The sequence below is a fragment of the Drosophila persimilis genome, unplaced genomic scaffold (genome assembly GCF_003286085.1).
Source record: "Drosophila persimilis strain 14011-0111.01,24,50 unplaced genomic scaffold, DperRS2 tig00000653-arrow-arrow-pilon, whole genome shotgun sequence".
Classification (NCBI taxonomy): Eukaryota; Metazoa; Arthropoda; class Insecta; order Diptera; family Drosophilidae; genus Drosophila; species Drosophila persimilis.
In genome coordinates, this window is record NW_020825330.1 from 1,807,116 (window position 1) to 1,825,646 (window position 18,531).

An 18,531-nucleotide genomic window follows, 5' to 3' on the forward strand; every position below is an offset into this window, starting at 1 on the left:
GCGAACCCGAAAATAAATTAGAAATTAACCCCTTGCAGCCCATTAGTCATCGACCCCGAGTTCTCGAATTCATCAAGCGGAGGAGAGACTGGCTGAGGTCCAGACGGAAAGTGAATCCGAATTTATGCACAAATTATTGGTGGGTGACGCCTGACAGGAGATCCCAGAGGTCGTTGCTGTTCCACTGGTTTCCAGCTGTCTCTAAACAGGACAGTGGCGAGAGGCTCTTATCAGCCGGCAAACAGACCGACCCGGACTGGCCACTGGACAACACCATACTCGTGGTGCTCGTCGAGGACAGAGTACCCACCGGGCGTATGAGTGATGTTTGAGCCCTCCAGTCCGCTGTCCAGTTAATTGCAGATCCCCCGTTTACTTCCCGCTTACTCTACTCTCAAATGCAGAAACAAGAAATGCGGAATCACAATTTTAATGCTTGTCCTCATCTCTCTCTCTCTCTCTTGATTGCAGCTCTAATTTTGTGGCAGCCAAAAAGGAAAAAACGCCAACAACTACAACAGAAAAAGCGGAAAGCGGTAAGCAGACGAAGGAACTAGACTAAAATTAAAAATTCAAGCTGAGTGGTTCAACGACTGCGAGCGAATTCACGTCCCTTTGCAAACTATCTGCATAAAATGGTTTCCATGTCGAAAGGAGATGGGGGGAAATGCATTTGGCAAGTACTTTCGGCAATCTACGAGTGGTTTATAGACAGAAAGAAAGTGTACAGAGAAACCTAATGGAAGCAGAAATTCGCATAAGAGTAATTATAAAAGGGAATGGGGCAATATGTGATGTGAGGAATGTCCGATTGATTGGAGTCAACCATGACATCAAATTGAACTTTTGTTAAACGCTTAAATATAATAAGTACTCAAAGAGTGATAGTTTTCTGTAAGAGTTTGCCCTGCTTCCAATGCAGGTCTCTTTAATTTCAACGTATCAAACGAATCGTTATGCCCAAACTCCACCATTGGCCGCCCACTCACTGAGTTCCAGCGAAAACTTGCGATGAAAGACAGATTAGTCCCCAATCGAAATTGAATCCAATTTTCATTCAATGGTTCATTCATTACTGAATAACAGATCCCGAGAGCTCTGCTGTGGCACGGGGGCAAATCAATTCAATCGAAACGATGCTCGCAATTCGTTTGCAACATTTGTGCGCCGCATAAAAGAAACGAAATATATTAAATATTAATGTGTATATATTCCAGAGTACATACACTTATGTAAAGTATGTTCTCACACATACACACACACATATACATACATATATAATAACAATAAAATGAGCAGATTAAAAAAATGTTTCAGTGCAGTCACTCCAGAGGTTGCCGGTTGCTGGTTTTGCTGGTTTTGCTGGTTCTGCTCAGCTCTGCTGGGTTCTGCTGGGTTCTGGTCAATCGTAAATCTTGGGGTCTCCCATCTTGATTGGCGTTTTGAATGCCAGCTCGCCTGTCTTCAACAATAGGCGACAGATGTGGGCGTTGCCTGGCAGTGGTACAGTGGGGGAGTGTAAGTGCGGCATGTGGCTGAACGATGGCAACAGTGTTGGACAATGAACGACCCGGCAGCGTCATGACCTCTGTTTGCTCGTCTGTCTGCTGACGAGCGGCGAGGCGAGTCTTTCTCGATTTTAAAATGCTCCACAAGCAAGTGGCAAGTGCTGCTCTCGCAGGCATCGAGAAATTTATTTGCAACACGCGCCAGTCTGGCCCAGATAGTCCATGCCCACAGATAATCCCGCAAAAAGGCATTTAGTTGACTCTAAATGCCAAATGGTCTAAACTTATATGGGATTCCCTCCCGCCTCAAACAGCTCCTCTCGCACATCGCACATCGCTCATCGCACATCCCCTCTGTGGATCTGCCATTAAAAAAGTTGCAAAACTGGGGACAAATCCCGAGCGAGTGCCAGTGCCACTGCGAGTGCCAGTGCGAGCGGCTGGGGGGGGGGGGGGGTGCTCTTAGCAATTAGCAAACGGTTTTACGAGTCCCACTAAAATTGTTCGGCATTTCGCACTGGTCATATGCTGGGTCCCCAAATCATTTCGGATTCATTCACGGAGAGTTTTCTGAAAGTTTTTGGAGTTGTTGTTGGAGCTGTCGGAGTATATGTTTGTCCTACAAAAATGAATCCATTCATTCCGTTGTCCTGTACATATAATAGATGGAGTGCAGACACAAATTTGCTTTTGTGGCTTGTAACATTAAATGCAACGTTGAAATTCGTGGAAGCCATATTATACTCGTATCCGGATTGAATGCCACACTGCACATATCTAGGAATTGTGGCGTAAACTCCCAGAGAAAAAAACACCCGAGTTTCGAGTTACATGTGATTTAAATATTTATGCCATTACATCCGAGACTCGAGAGTGGAAATATTAAAAAATAGTTTCACTTAAATATTTTGATATTCAAATTAAATATTTTCCCCACAAATTTGCAACAAATTACATTTTTTTTTTTAAATTTAATGCATATAATCTAGATACCCGTAGATTTTTTTTATATAGGATTATAGGAATATTTATTTAAAACATTTTCAATTTTAATCTCTCAGTGTACATACGCACAACATAATAACAAGCGCTTGGCTGGGTCATATTTGGATTAGTTCTTATGCTACTTACGCACAACTGATGTGGGTTCCCTCTATTAGCCAATTCTCCATTCGTTCCTAATCTCTGCGCTTCCTCTCGGCTCCCACTGGCCTGCACACACACAAAAGTTTACAACAATTATCAGAGTTTTGCCACAATGAAGCCATAAAGCATGGGGCCACGCCAGGCCGAAACATTGTTTCAGCCAGATGAAGGCGTTGATGTTTGCCATTTGATGAATTCCCAGCACGTGCCGCAGCGAGCTGTGGCATGGGAGGGGAGGGTCGTACCGTGCCCGTGCCCGTGCCCGTACCCGCACCCGCACCCGTCCCAGTATGCAGAGGATAGTGGGGCTCTGGTTCGGGTGGGCCAACCCAACCCCAAGGGCTGACGTGGCAGGACAGACTGGCAACAGACTATTAGGTGAACTTTTTAATGCGCAACTTTTGTGTGCTGTCAATTTGGGCCACGAACTGCGAGGGCATCTAGATGATTGCCAGCAGGCCGCGGAACAATGAAACTGCACCACTACCCGACGAAGCTGGTGCGGTGGTGCGGCGGTGCGGCGGTGCGGTGCGGTGGTGCAAGGCGTGGCTGTGCGCTATGCGGTAATTATACCCAGTTCTCCTGGCATATTGTGCTTGTGCAGCAACCCCTTTCGACCCAAAATATCATGAGGTTGAGGACGTACGTGGTATCTCATTGTCGAGGCTCAACTCTGGCACGTTGGAACTGAGCGCCAGTAACGAATGGGATAAAATTTCTTCCTCCTCGGGCTCCCTCTCATACATGCTCATACAATAGTGTCTATGTGTCATTAATAAGGAGAGAGGAGGTGAGTGGCTGGCTGACTGGGTGGCTGGGTGGCTGGGTGGCTACGGTTTGCCCTACCATTCTATTATTTATAGCCGTAATTAAAATCTATGCCGATGCCTCGGGGGCTGCTGCATGTGTCTCAAATAAGCCGCCAAGGCTTTTGTCAAAAGATACAAAGGCACTCGCTGCGGCTTTGGCAGGGATAGTGGTGCAGGGACAGCTTAAAGCCAGCTGGCCAAAAGGCAAATCCTTTTATGCCGGAATTTAATTAAGGCAAATCTCACTAAACACACTTCCACGTCCACATCCGCATCCGCATCCGCCGCACACACAGATCCGTTCGGGGAACACTGAAAGCGGCCACTGACAACACCGGGAGCGGGAGCGAGGAGGCTTGGGCGAGGCCTTATTGTTCTTGGCCTTTGGACAAACATCCAAGCCAGTCCCCCGCCTCCTACTGTGCTCCTGGGTCCTGGCTCCCGGGTCCTGGGCTGCTGCTATCTTTCGTGTACAGCCTGCATATTTGTTGAGTTGTTGAGTGCTCGGACCGGACACGGCAAAAAATAGCCCCAACACTAACAAATAAGATCAAGCCAATGGGTCGGGCAGTCGACCAGGGAATGCTCTGGCCTGGACTCTCCATCGATGGCCCACGTTACATGGGAAGTCATCGAGGAGCAGGACCAGGCTACCCGCACGGTGATGCCGTGCCACAGAAACAGTTTCCCAGTTAACAGCCATACACATTCACCCACCCAAGCACAAAGACACACACACTATGCGGACTGTTATATGGCCCAATAATAGAGAAATCTGTGCATATCATCGACAATAAATTGCTTGAAACTGACTGCTTTACTGCCTTTTAATATACTCCTGAAAGGGCTGCCCACACTAGTACTCTCTGCTGTTATTCCACTCTCCAGTTGGGGCCCACTCGGCGTATGGGTGATATTTATTGTCAAAGTGGAAGTCAAAAAGTGGAAGGTGTGGAGTTGCTCGAAATAAATGCGTACACTGATGACGGCTCCAGGCGACACTCGGGAAAAAGGTGATGATTAAATGGGGGACTTCTCCTTCTTCCTTTTATGGCCGTCATTTCATTAGGCAATGTCCAAAAAGGATGCACCTCAAAGGGAGATTTGTTCCGTGACTAACTAGAATGAGGGAAAATGAGAGTCGGAAGACTCCATGGACTCGATTCGATGGAGTCATTTTGAATGCAAATGGATCTGGACCCACTTGGGGGTCCCGCCCTGCAACGTCTGTCTGGCCTGACAACTGGGCTGCTTGCCAGTCAAGTTCCTAAATAGTTAATTACTTTGGCTTTTCAAACAACTTTTCAACAATAAGAACAACAACAACAACAACAACGACAGCAACAACAATATGAAGAATGTTGGCCAAGAAATGCTTTTGCGGCTGAGGCCTCTTGCGCCTTGGCATCTGTCAACGAACCCCGTCTCCGTCTCCGAACCGCCACTCAGGGTCAGAAACGGGGACTACTTGAAACTTCCAAAAAAGGTTTCTGGGGAGAACGACTCTGACTCTTACACTGGCCACGGCCTCGGCCTCAGCCTCGGCTTCTGCCCCGGCGCCGTAAATTACTTTTAGCTTTGTGGCGACATAAAAAATTAATAAATTTCATTTAATTGCCGCAAAAGTAACTAAAAAATCCATAGCACAGCATTGGGGAGGGGATGCACTGGTTCCAGTCGAGAGCGATAGCGATAGCGATAGCGAGAGACATCTAATTCAATTACCGTTAGCCCGGCTATGCCCCATGCCACAATCCCCAGCTTCTCAATATAAAAACTCAATTTAATGGGTGTCAAGTTTTCGCTATGTGTGAGTTTCGGTGTCTGTGTATTAGTGCGGGTGAGAGTGTTACGTTCGAGGTCCTCCCGAGTCCCCTGAAAGCCTGTCAACAGCATTCAACGATGCGGAGCGCGTGGCAGCAGGAAGAGGGGGAGCTGGATGACCACGAACAAGAAGGAGAAAACGGTGGCAGGAATCACAAAAACAATAAACGAGAAACAAGAACTTGAAGCTTGAAGGGGAACAAGGACATTTCCTTTTCAACAAGCGAGAAAAGCGCATTCCACAGCCATCGAGGAAGATCGGTGGGAGCTTGCACCACGAATCAGCCCGATCGAAGGTCGAACTAACAAAGTAACGAGCTCCCTCTACATGGAGCCAGTCCAGTGTTGCTCAGTTGGAACAGGCTCCAAATTAGTCAAGTGAACTCGAGAGGCAGGATTCAAAGTCAAGCGAAGAGGCGGCGACGAAGAAACAAAGGACCGAATGGCATTTCTATAGAAATTAACAGTTCATGGACCCACATAACGTATACGTATACGTATACGTGTACGTACGTCGTATAATTATACCCACTTGGCGACAATGGCGATGGCTATGGCTATGGCGATGGCGATGGCGATGACGACGGCGGCGCTTCAATGAAGTGGAAGTGGAATCTCTGTGCAGGAGATGTGTGCGCATCATTCAACGAAATTTGTCACGATTACCAAACTCGATATACATTTCAGGCGGTGCGACGACCTTCCTCAGGGAAGGCGAGAGACACTGAGACGAGAAGTGAAGGAGAAGGCCAAAGAGAGAGGGCGTAAGATGAGCAAGCCAAGAGAGCATTCAGTGCGGTGAATGGGAACGTGGGGGACGCAGGGAGGAGACACTGCCAAATGGCGTAATTGATTCACTTCGATTGATTTTGGTCAGCAGCTGCGTCTGCTGGTTAGTGACTTTTCCCACTTTCCTCCTCACTTCTGGCCATCGCACACAGCTTGCCACGTACTTCTGCGGCCTGCGACAAATGCTCATTATGAGGCATCAAACTAGTTAGGTAGTGAGGGCAACTCTGATGATGTGTCCGGCACAGGCGTGCACAGGGCGCCGCAAAAGGAGCAAAATGTTATGGAGAACGGATGGATGCCAGAACTGTCAGAACATAGACGTGCCAGAGCCAGTTCGTGTCTGACTGAAATGATTATCAGTGTGTGCAGTCTTGACATAGAAAGTCTTTGCTAATTGTGGAAAATTTAGAAGAAATCAAAAGCTAGAATGTATTCTCATCGCAGGGGGGCCATATCTACATCTCGTATATATTCCGAATCATGAAAGATAGAGTGTCCAGCGCTCAACTAAATGCCCCTGTTAGGCTGTGTGTGTGTGCTGGTACAGTAAACACTCCCATAGGAGGAATAAGCCAAGATTGTGGGCCAAATGATTGTCCAGCTGAGGCAGGTGTCCGTCCGTGCGACGTGTCCACCAATTTCGAGCTCCGATACGAGGCCCGTATTCATGAGAAGCAACAATTGACGCAGTCCAGGGCCACCTTTACATCGGGGTAGACCGACTTGAGCATAGAGTCTGCCTACACTAGATTCTCATTCGATTGAAAGAATCGAAAAGTTAGAGTGCTTTTCCTTGGGAAGATTATCTTCATTCCTCGCACATTTCTGTAAGGGAAACAAAGAATCGGAATTTCGGAAAATTCCTTCCATTTCTATTGAAGAGTATTTGGTAATCAGCAGAGGTTTTCTTTGGTTGGCTTGATGATTATTATTTTAGCTGGTTTCGCTGGCCGCCTTCGGTTTCCAGTTCATATTTATGTGGCCACTGGGAGCTGTTTACCGAGACCTAAGTGATTTCATTCGCCATAAGAAAGTGGCGGCTGCCAGACCCAGTCCCAGTGCCAGTCGTAGGTCCTTTTCCCTTCCCGTTCCCGTTCCAGATCCTGGATCGGTTCATGGTTGGTCAGTTGTTGGTCGGCTGCCATGATGTGGCTGTTCAATGGATTGTTTTTTGTTTTTTGTTGTGTTTTTTTTTTTGATTATCGTTATTATTATTCTCGTCAGTTTCACAGTTGATACTCTGCCACTCTCTCCCACCCGAATCTCCCTCTCTCCGTTTCTCTGTTCCGTTTTTTTTCTGTTTTTTTCTGTTTTGCTCTGTTCGTTGGCCAGGTATTTATGAACTGGGCCCAGAGCTGGAGACGAGACTGAAACAACATTTAGTTCATTGCTCGGTGCCTGCCATTTTGATTCGTTTCTACTTCGCTGACATCTTTTTCATGTTTACTTTTGACTTAATTAGGGAGCAGCCTCCTCCTTCTCCTTCTCCCACTCCCAATCTCTGTGTGCCCCCTGACTCGCCACTCCGACTGCCACGTGCCTCGTCTATGCCCAGGCCCTCTGGTTCATTTCGACCCACAATTCGTGACAATATTTAAGGGTCTTCCATCTTCTGGCTCTTTGTTCAGCCGCTGATGCTGTCTCTGTTCTGTTCTGTTGTGTTCTGTTCTGTTCTGTTCTGTTGTGCTCTGTTCTGCTGAAAACTTCCACGACTTATGAACTGTACCAGGAATAATAAATGAAGCGAGATATGAGAGTGTTCGACTGTGAAATACGCTTTAAACAATCCAAAAGAGCAAAGGAATAGGAACTGAAGAGTGAGAGGTAGAGGGAGAATATAATCGATGAGGAGAGGCCTGCTTTGAGGATTAATTGTTAATATTTTCATCTAGTTAGAGCATGTGTTGAAGCACATTTTCAGTCTTCTTGGTATGATAGACTCCGTCGTATGTGTCTGTCATATGTGTACAACTGTTTTTCCTGTACTTAACTAATTCGATACAAATGAAAAGTTCTTTGTTTTCTAAACTTTCCCGTTGAACTATTAAAGGCAATTTGGAGAAGTAATATCCAGCCAAAGTTTCCACTGGACTTGTGCCAGTATCTTAAAGATATCTTTCACTTCCATTCTCCTTTTTTCATTTCACACTGCCTGGGGCCAAGCGGGACACGAACAGCTACAGCTACAGCTACAGATAGATACATATCTTTGCATAATTAAATCCAATTGGGCACACAACTCGAAGCTGTTGTCCGTTGGCCGTTGTGGCAGAAGAAGGAGGAGGAGGAGCAACAGAGCCGCGATGAAGTCAATCAAAAGTTGGCCAAGAGGCAGAAAAAACGGGAAATATACGGCCGAAGGCAGACAGCAGACAGCAGAGAACAGAAAGAAGAGAGAGTCCAAAAGCGAATGAAGCGCCAACGAAGGAAGACTAATTGGAAGCCGGTGCGCCAGGCATAAACTAATTAAATCAAATTATATAGATCTGTTCTCCCCCTTCCTCCGACCCATCCTCCTCCTCCTCCTCTGCCTCCTCCGCCTCCTCCGCCTCTTAAATGAGCTCCATTTCGACTCGCATTCGAGTCCCAGTCGCAGTCGCATACCATATATCATTGACAAGATCGTAAATCGCTTGGCACTGCGGGCCCGCCTGCTGCTGCTCGATGCCAGCATATCTCTTCGATATACATAGGAATATATGTACATATGTATGTACATGTATGTGCACCGTCTCAGAGGTGGAGGTCGAGGTGGAGCATGTCTTTGTTTATCCAATTCCGATTCCAATTCGGTTGCCATTCGTATTAAAATTGATTTAGTAAACCCATTGACGCAATTCAATTAGGAGAAACACTTGGACTGTTGCCACACACATGCATGCCACACATATGCATATATGTATGCAGTGTAGAAGAGAGGGTGCCACAGTTGTCGCTCACCAGGGTCAGCATCGTCATCATCATCATCATCATCATCATCATCATCATCATCAGAATCCTTGAAAGCATCTCTCAAAATGCTGCAAGCTTTATATTCATATTTCGCAAAATGTTCATTCATTTTGCATATGCGTCGGATGGCGGGTTAGCGGTTACTTAAGGGCATGGCAGGGCAGGGCCAGAGGTTGGCAAGACAAACACCCCAATGGCAAGCGATTGTTTATAGTGCAGGAAACTAAAACATTTTGCTTTAAGCAAGCTTGCGGAATGTGCCAGTGGAAATCGGATAAGAAAATGGGAGCTAGCGAGCTATGAAAGTGTACAAAAGAAATAAATTAAAGCTTAGAGCCTGGCAAAGGAGAGGAATGAGCAAGGAATGCTGGGAAGGTAAATGTTATGATGATTAAAGGTCAGCAATGGACAATAGAATGGGAATTATGAGCAATCTTTGGAATGGAATGGACGGGGCACTAGGGCCCTTGGGCTTTGAAGGAGAATGCCGAGCTGCTGTTCAAAGAAACACATTTTACTCCCGTTCACAGAGGTAAATATGAAGTCCAATTAAATACTCGGAACTGCAATGTGTTGGCAGAGCCATAACTCCGGCCGTACAACGGCAGTGATTCACAGAACACCGGGCCCCCACTCACCCAAAGGGAGGGGACAATTTGAATAGTTGCAGGAGAAAAGAGTAAATAGCCATGAGGGCTCCAATTATTTTCCAGTTGAAAATTTGGAAATTAAATATTTTTGTCGGGGGAAAAAGGTGGTACTCGTTCGTTTTTTTTCCAGTGATTTTTGCCTCCAGTTATGCATCCGATTTCATATACTCAATTTCAATAAAACATTTTTTGCGGCTAAATTCAGGAATCACAAACCCCAAAAAGTCCCAAAAAACTTCCATTTTGAGTTATTTATTGCTTTTGCGGCTTTCCTTTTAAGTGCCTGCAGCACTTTCAGAGCGGAATGAGGAATGGAATGTTTTAATTGAGAGAAAAAAGATGCCGGGTATGAAAAAATATCGAAATATATTCAACAATTTGCTCGCCCATAAATCGGATCCATTCCACCGAAAAAGAGACCACCAGAGACCTCTCGCATAAAATGCCTGTCAAATTTGAGTGACGGACGGAGACGGACGGAGTGGGGGAAGGTGCCCTGCCCGTAATCTTTGCTGCTGTCTGCTGCTGATGGACACTATTTGTTATTAGATTTTGTGGCACGTTTGTACACACTCCTAATGACGTCATCAGTGCTAATCAGGCCACAGTGAGACATGTACAGATAGACAGATGGACAGATGGACAGATAGACAGATAGGGGGACAGATCCAGAGGAACGGCCAGAGCCAGGTGTACTCGTACTGGTAGTGTGATAAATGTCGGACAATCACATTTGATGGCTGGAGATCAGTTTTTCAATTTGGTTCGGCGGTAGCCCAGGAATGTTGGCAGATCATTAAACCAATTTCTGGCGCTTCTGCTCCTCCTTGGGGCTCATCCTTGTCTCCATCTGTCCACTGTCTACCGTCTACCGTCTACCGTCCACTGTCATTGTTTAATTTTGCGTAAAATCGAACAGGTAAACAACAAGGACCTGCAAGATGACCAGCGACCGCGACAGCAACGGCGACAGCGCCGCAGTCCTGTCATGCTGGAAACTATTTCAATTTGGTAGCCAAGTGGCTTTCCAGCACATTAAACCTGGTCCAGAGACGAGACGAGACGAGACTAGACCTGGCCCCCTCCCCAAGTGGCTGCAACAAAAGCGAACGAAATTTGTGTAACATTAGCGGATTTTTCGTTGGCGCAATTTTCGTGTTTTATTTTTTGTATCTTTTGACCGGCTTATAGTGCAAGCGAGAGGGGGCCCAAAGAGCGACAGAGGGAGTGGGGGAAAGGGATACATAAGCCCCGACCGGGGAAGGGCTGGGTGGGTTGGTGGCCTGCCTCTGGTCTAGGGCTTATCGCACAAGCTCCATAACAAGACCAGGGCCAAAAGTTTTCGGTACAAGTTTTCGGGGATTAGTTCGAGTTTGGTTATGTCCGCAGGCTTTGCCAACCTTCGAGATGTTTTCTGAAGATTAATTATGCGATCCTGCCATCAGTTTAAGCCCATGGCCCATGGCTCAATCGAAGCTCTTTCCCAAGATAATCAACGATCAAAGAGGGTCCTGGAGCAAGGGCGATCTCTCTACAGACGATGCCGCATCGCTTGGATAAAACTGAAACGAAATTTAATAAAAATTATTTGTGTTTTCTGCTCTCAACTTCGTTATGGCTTAAATTTGTATCTAACTTTTTCTCGTTTATTTGTGGTTTGTGGTCTGTGTATCTGTGTGTGTGTGTGTGTGTGTGTGTGTGTGTGTGGGGAAATGTGGAAAATATACTACATTCATTTTTCCTTACGCTTGTTTGCTGTTCGGCTCTGCACTCAGAGGGCCGAACACTTTAGCCACTTTTGAATGGAGGCGGCCCAAAAGATTTAGCCTGGCTTCTATCTCTCTCTCTCTCTCTCTCTCTCTCTCTCTTTCTCTCTGTCTCTCTCTGGCTGCCTCGCTTTCACTATCAGTACGGGTGTACAGATGTCTGTGTAGGTGGAAAAAACTCGTACATTTTCTACAAACATTTGGCAAATTGTTATAGAAAAAGCTCGCACACGCATGGGAATACACATAAACGAGTGTGTGTGTGTGTGTGTGTGTGTGTGTGTGTGTGTCTAGTAGATGGGCATGCATGTATGTGTTTGCGAGGATAAGTTTGGTTACGAAACTCGACTACAACATATGTTAACGACGCATTTGCCTTTGGATGTCTACTGGATGTGTACTTCCTCAGCTTCTTCTTCGTCTACTCAAAATACTGGCATACTGTACTGGCATATGGGGCATGATAGGCATCTCGATTTTCAGATTCGGTGGGATATTAAAAGTCTCCGATATAGGTCATGGCATCGTTGGATCTCTTCTACTGAGTATCCCTGAGTCGATCCGTTGCCAGCACCCAAAATCGTTGTTGTTTCATGGCATACCCAGCACGTGCCGCCAGCGTCTGCACAGACACACAGTGCCACAGGAGCATATCGTACTACTGGGTTCCCATTACAAACATCAAGAAGCACCGTCCCGAACTCGACGAAATTGAAATGCTCTCGAAAGGGATAGATTCTTGAAAGAGGCTCTTGCAAACATCAGAGACTTTCGCGATGTATATTATTGTCGTACTTATATTGGGTATGTATGCAGATATTGCAGCACTTACTCGTGCTCCTCTTACGGAGTGCAGGATTGGGCGCACTTTGATGGCGAATTTGACGAGCTCTTTGTAATGCCCCGCCCGAGAGGGGCATCCCTCCGGGCTTGAAGTCAGAACATGCCCGCAGCGAAGTCCCTCGGGCTGCCACTGCTTGTTCCGAGTTGGTAAATAGATTTATAAACCCACCAAATTGCGTTTAGCCTGCATTGGCCCTGCACCTCCCGCCGTGTTTCCCTTTTTGTGGCATTTTATAATTTCATTTTGCGGCCGAGCGAAAAGCATTTGGACCCTGCGCCGCGTCGCGTTAAATATTACGAGTACGACGAGCTCCATTCGTCTTTCCTTCACTCCGGCAATGGGACTGAATCAGTCAGATCTCGTTGAATCCGAATGAATGGGATAATTATGCGATGAAGTGCATTCAAGTGCAAAAGGGACCTAATGAAGCTGAATTGAATAATAAGTATTGAATGAGGAAGTGAATTTAAATGGAAAGCACTGCGCGTAGAATACAAAAATGAACTTGAACTGAGCTCAGTTCTGTTCGCTGTGGAAAAGTATACGAGATGTGTTTAAGTGAAATTTCAAAGAAAATGTAATGGGATTGTGGTACGAGCTTAAAGGGAAATGGGCCACAGCCCACATGAATTCGAATGGGAATGGGAATGGACTGCAAATTGGCGACAAGCGCGAATTAAATTGGGAAAAGACGTATTGAATTTAATTGGAAATAGGGAAACAAATCTGTGGCTGCCAAAAGGGCACAAAAGGTTAATTTAGAATACAAATATTAACCCATATTTTGTCAGCCTTTTCATATGCTCGTTCCACTGTACAGGTCTCCGTCTTTCCCTCTCACTCTCTCTATCACCTGCTCTGTCCATCGCTCACTATGTCGCTGGCTCCGGTTCTGGCTCCGGTTCTGGTTGTGGTTCTGTCTCCGTCTCCGTCTCGGCCTCTCTGGGTGATAGCCTGTCAGCGTGGCCATTTGCATATTTTGCAGTTGCTAACTGTGAGCGTAACGGTAACTTTAGCTGTAATGGCAACACGGCGAATACTTAACCTGGCCCGAGCGCCCGGCTTTGCGATGTAAATGCGTGCCATTCGGAATAACGAACTGCATTCCACACGCACTCCCACACCCCGATAATATATATATATATATATCCATCTGTCCTTGGCGCCTCCTTCGAGCTTTCTTTCACGCCCTGCAGTTCGTTGAACCGTGGCTGTCGGGGGGCAATTTTTGGTTTACCCGTACCTTCGTGGCCATCGCATTTGAGCGTTGGGCGTTGGGTGTTGAGCGTGGAGCGAGCTTTTCCAACTTCATTTCCGGCGCAATGCTCCAAGAAGGGGCTGCCTTTTTATGGCTTACTCGGTGGCATTCAAATTGAATTGCCAATAAAACGAAAGAGCTGAAAGTACAGACAGAGCTGTGAGAAGAGCGTAAGGAGGGCTGCCACTGCAGCAGCTGTTTAAATATAACCATTCACTCGGCTCCCAGTCCGGGCTCCGCAGCTCCAGAGCCAATCCAAGCTGTGAATGATTCATTTTGGACAATTGGCCAAGGATGTGGCAGGAAGCATACAGCTTAAATGTTATATGATGGCCCAGTGGAAGGATTCATGGGCACTGATATGCGCACTTAATCAGACAATCGCAGGATCGATCAGCAGTGGTATTTCGGCTAACTTTATTTGCATTAAGTGGGCTTCGATACAATTCAGTTGATATTCTGGGAAAAACACTTCGAATCACTTTTCTCTTGCCAATCTGTTGGAGTCCCCTACTGGCTGTACTGTGCTCTTAGCCAAACAGCTTTTGCCTGATGGCAAAGTGAAATTCGGCCGTAAAGAGGAGTCTGATACGAGTAGAGCTGCCACCTTTGGAGTTGTATAAATTTTCGATTGGGATTCATTTGCCAAAGGACTGTCAGGTCGTGGCAGACATCTAATCCTTTTTATATGTTCGGTTCTGTTCGGTTCTGTTCGGTGCTTGGTGTTCAGGTGCCCCCGAAATCTAGCCGGGGTTTTTTCGGGGGATTGGGGCCAATTTGTGTGCGGCGGCTTATCACTTATCTAGGCGGCTTTCACGTGGCTCCCAGCCTCAGAGAATGGAGCGTGGACTGTGGGCCGTGGGTGGTTACGCTCTGGCATCGCCCATTAAATCCGAAGAGAGTGGCAGTGGCAGGCTTCCAGCTATAGCTTTGGCTCCAGCGATGCGTGCAGAGTGGCTACCAAAAGTTTTGGGCTCTAGGATTGCCCCAGGAGGAGGTTGTTGGAGTGGGAGAGGGAGAGGCAGGCATATCTTAGCCAGAGGGCAGTTAGCCATTGTTGTTGATGCCTTTTTATTTTAATTCCCAAATCGAAAAAGTTTCGCTTTGGCGATTACACGAAAGCAAACTCTAAACGCTTTAAGCGATGCTCCACTTATTGCGGGCCGTGTGGCAAGGGGATCTGCCCTGGAGGGGGGCGGCTGGAAGCGTATGTGTACTCCCAATTCCACATGTCTGGGAAGTTTCTTTCTGGGTGCCGTGCTCTTGGAGCTCATGTCGCATGCCCCACTGTAGGCCCTGGGCTGGGGGTTGGGCGTGCAACCCTTAAGCGATTACAAGCGATTAAGTCTACAAGTTGGCGGCAGATTTGTCAAGCACCGTGTTGCCACAACATCTGAACAAGCCCCGCCATAACTGAGAAGAGGTGACATTAAATGCAATGCGCTCCACTATATCTTAAGCCATGGACCTGGAGGCGGTGTGGAGTGAGTGTCCGCCTCCAACCCCAATCTCAGCCATCTTGAGGGTGTGTCTGTGTGTGCGGAATGAAAATGAGCCGCATTAGATTTCCCCCAGCGAGCCGGCTAAATTTTCCACATTTTCATTTATTATTTTGGGGAATTAATTATGTGCCTGGGCCAAGGCACTGTCCTGCGTCCGCGAAGCCCCATATTAGGGGTATGCATGCCTGATATGGCCGCTGGCTGTGAAATTTATTCATTGCACCACAAGAAAAGCAAAGAAAACCGAGCAAAGGCGAGGAAAAGCGACGAAAAACCAGCACAAACAGCAGCCAAGAAAAACAAACGGAAACCATTAAAAAAAATGGTCCTTCTTGACAGAGCAATATTTAGTGGGGGCTGCAGGAAGAGAGAGTCACCAAAATGGAAAATTACTTAAGCCATTCGAAGGCACACACCACACACACACACACATAGACAGAGACAGAGCCAGAGCCAGGGCCGGAGCCGGAGGGCCTCCTACTGCTCATCATACCCTTCCAAAGGGGATCATGGTTTTAGAAGAAGGAACGATCGTGCTTGAATATTCCACGTATTAAACATAATTCCACCAAGTGTTTATCATAGCAAAGATGGATCTGCTTGCCTTATTTTCCTCTGCGTCTAGCCCTGGGGCATGCAGCACAGCCCCTAGTTGAGCTCCGTGTGTGTGTATGTGTGTGTGTGTGGGAGGAGCGGCCTTTAACAGCATTTTTCATATTATTTTTTGTTTTTTTACGCTGGCGCTGGTAAAAAGTACAATTAAGTGCCAGCCCTCTTGCCCGACGACGCCCCGTCTCTGGTCGTGTCCTCGAGGACATCGTTTTATTTGATCGACTTTTTCGCTGTTGTTCCTGAATGCCTGAATGCCCGGATGGATGTTGGCTTCGCCTGCAATGAAAACAAGCGCTCCACACAGGGCGTCAGCGTGTGAAAACGGGCGTGGCGTGTCCCGTCCATAGAGAGCTGTGCGAAAATAAAATCAGAATTGATGAAGAGCGAACCACCGAAGCGTAGACCACCGTTTTGCACCAGCAAATGAACATCCAATTCCTGTTTATGAGCTTCGCTTTTGATTGCTGGAGAAGTACTGAAAGTTTTCGAGGCAAATTATTTTTGTGACAGCTCCGAGAAATGGTGCAGATGAAATTTATAGGTAAAATACTTTTGCAACTTTGTCCTGGGATTCTCACGATAATAACAGACTCGTATAAATGGGTTGATTTTCATGAATCATTTACGAGTATATCCATGTAGATACCTTTTATCCGCACTCCCGCTCGCTCATATGAGAGTAATATTTTCAACAGGTAACAATGAAGTTGCTCTTTAATAAACGTAAATATCTGCCATTGACCATGTGTACCGATTTATGTATGCATCACGGCAGGTAATGCCTCATTGCTGCCCATTGGGGGGCGTTGGAGGGGAGGCTTGTCCATTGTGTGGCCTTTGGGTGCCGGCGCACTAAGGGGTGTCAAAGGGAACCATACGAGCATAAATTGAAAATTCATTTGGGCAGAGATGTCCTTGAGGCGGGACCAACATCAAGAACCACTGATGAAAGGACTTGGCGGAAGGAGGAGGACTTGGAGGAGGCTGATGCGGAAGCAGAGACGGAGACGGAGACGGAGAGGGAGAGGGAGGCCGAGACAGAGACTGAGAGAGAGGCCGAGGCATTTTAATGACAGTTTTAGTTCCACTAATCGCTTTATGATGATGACTCGACTATGCAAAAGTGCGAGCGCGTGCAAGAGTGTGCACGCGTGTTCCTCTTTCCCGAACAGAGACAGTACGTGTGTGTGCGAGACTGTACGTCTCCCGAGGCTGCTGTTTTGCTGGTGCTACTGTGGAGAGCAGTTGTTTGCAAGTAAGATTCCCATCTGGTTGTCCTAGTTAAAGTTTTCCATCATCGTCTTGCCTGCACGTGGTAATGGATCAAAGATGGCGGCTAATGGGTGGTCCCGGGACGGGGACCGGGAAGGCAAGAGGCAGGAGGCACGAGGCACGAGACTGAAGGCTGAATGCTGAATGCTGGCCAGATACAAAATAGATCAGAGCGTGTCAAGAGCAAAAAGCTGAAGCTAACATAATTAGTGCGAGACGAGGCAATCGATATGCCAGACTTAATAAAGCGAGCTCCATCCGGCGGCAATCTGGCATTTCTTTAATGCGGCATCTGCATAAAACTTGCCACGTTCAATCAAAGTTGCAGATTAGTTCACAGATGGCGATGCAGCCATGGATTATGTGTACTAGATTGGGTATTGGGTGCACCATGGAACTTGTAATGAGTTCTGTCGTCTGTTTGGCTAATGAGGATATCGTATCAGATCTGTATGTCCCCGCTGCCAAAGCCTCTTTCTCGACATTTCTCAAAGCCAAAGGTTCAGTGTGTTTGTTCACCGCCCAATTCAATTTCAGAAATGGCTTCCCTCTTAAGGGAAAAAGCTGTCAGATTGTACCCAACGCGCCACCCATTGAATCCATCAAATATTCAGGACTCTCCAATGCACACACAATGGCCAATTGCACCGAATATCGAAGCAAGAACGAAGAGAAAATACAGACATTGACTGGGATTTCCCTTCTCGAGAGAGGGGCCCCAAATGCTAATTGCGGCCCGGACTCTCAGACTGAAGAATATTAAAAAACCAAAAGATTTCCGCTTTGAAATGTTTCCGTTGTGGTCGTGTTGCGGCATTTGATGGATGGCGCACTGTTGCAGGCTACTGTGTTCGATTCCATACCATTCCGTTCCAGCCTTCAGTCCGCTTTGCAATCTTGACTGCACGTTGCATATTCGCTTCGTGGCATTTCACTCATAACTTGATTATACCGTTCCCACAATACCGTTTTTATTGGGCAATCGAATGCAAGTTGACGTTGAATCGGTTGCAGATAATTCGATAATTTATTCCATTGCTTCACCGTGCCTTTTTGCCTTTACCCTCTCACTCGCACAATCTATAATGAATGGAATGGAAATTTGTTATTTAAAGTGCAAAGTTCTCCATTTGCTACGTACTTCTCGCAATCGTTTCGATAAAATGTTGTTTATTTGCTTGATTATTTCACTTTTCAGTGAATCGGAATCACCTCCATCTGGTGTTCATCTGCGTTCAGCTGTGTTCATCATTTTCCGTTTTCGTTTCGATTCTTAATTCAAAATCACAATTATACTTCGATAATGGACCATTTCTCTCTGGCTTTCAGTCCCTTTTTTGTCTCCGTCGAGGCCCAAACTTTAATCGCATTAGGCATGTCGAACATGCTGCCACCATGAAATATGCCAATGAATGAGTTTTTCGGTCTCTGCCATATTCAATTTTATTTCCGACCACGAACCATGACCCAAACCCCAACCCCAGCCCCGGCGCCCCATTTTCTCGCTTTTCTATGTGGGTCAATGTGACCCAGAAGCACAGCAAAAAAAGCACAGCCCGAAGAAATGAAAATAGAAAATAGAAAAGAGAGGAGAGA

The 18,531-nt window shown here is 46.6% G+C and overlaps 1 protein-coding gene across 1 annotated transcript in view; it reads left to right on the forward strand.

The window, feature by feature from the left end:
• Nucleotides 1-467: 467 nt before the first annotated feature.
• LOC6597739 (sex peptide receptor) overlaps nt 468-18,531 on the forward strand; it is a 31,113-nt gene continuing 13,049 nt past the window's right edge. The window contains exon 1 of the mRNA XM_002022923.2: nt 468-536. The gene's annotated coding sequence lies outside the window, so the exon portion shown is untranslated. The remainder of the gene's footprint in view (nt 537-18,531) is intronic.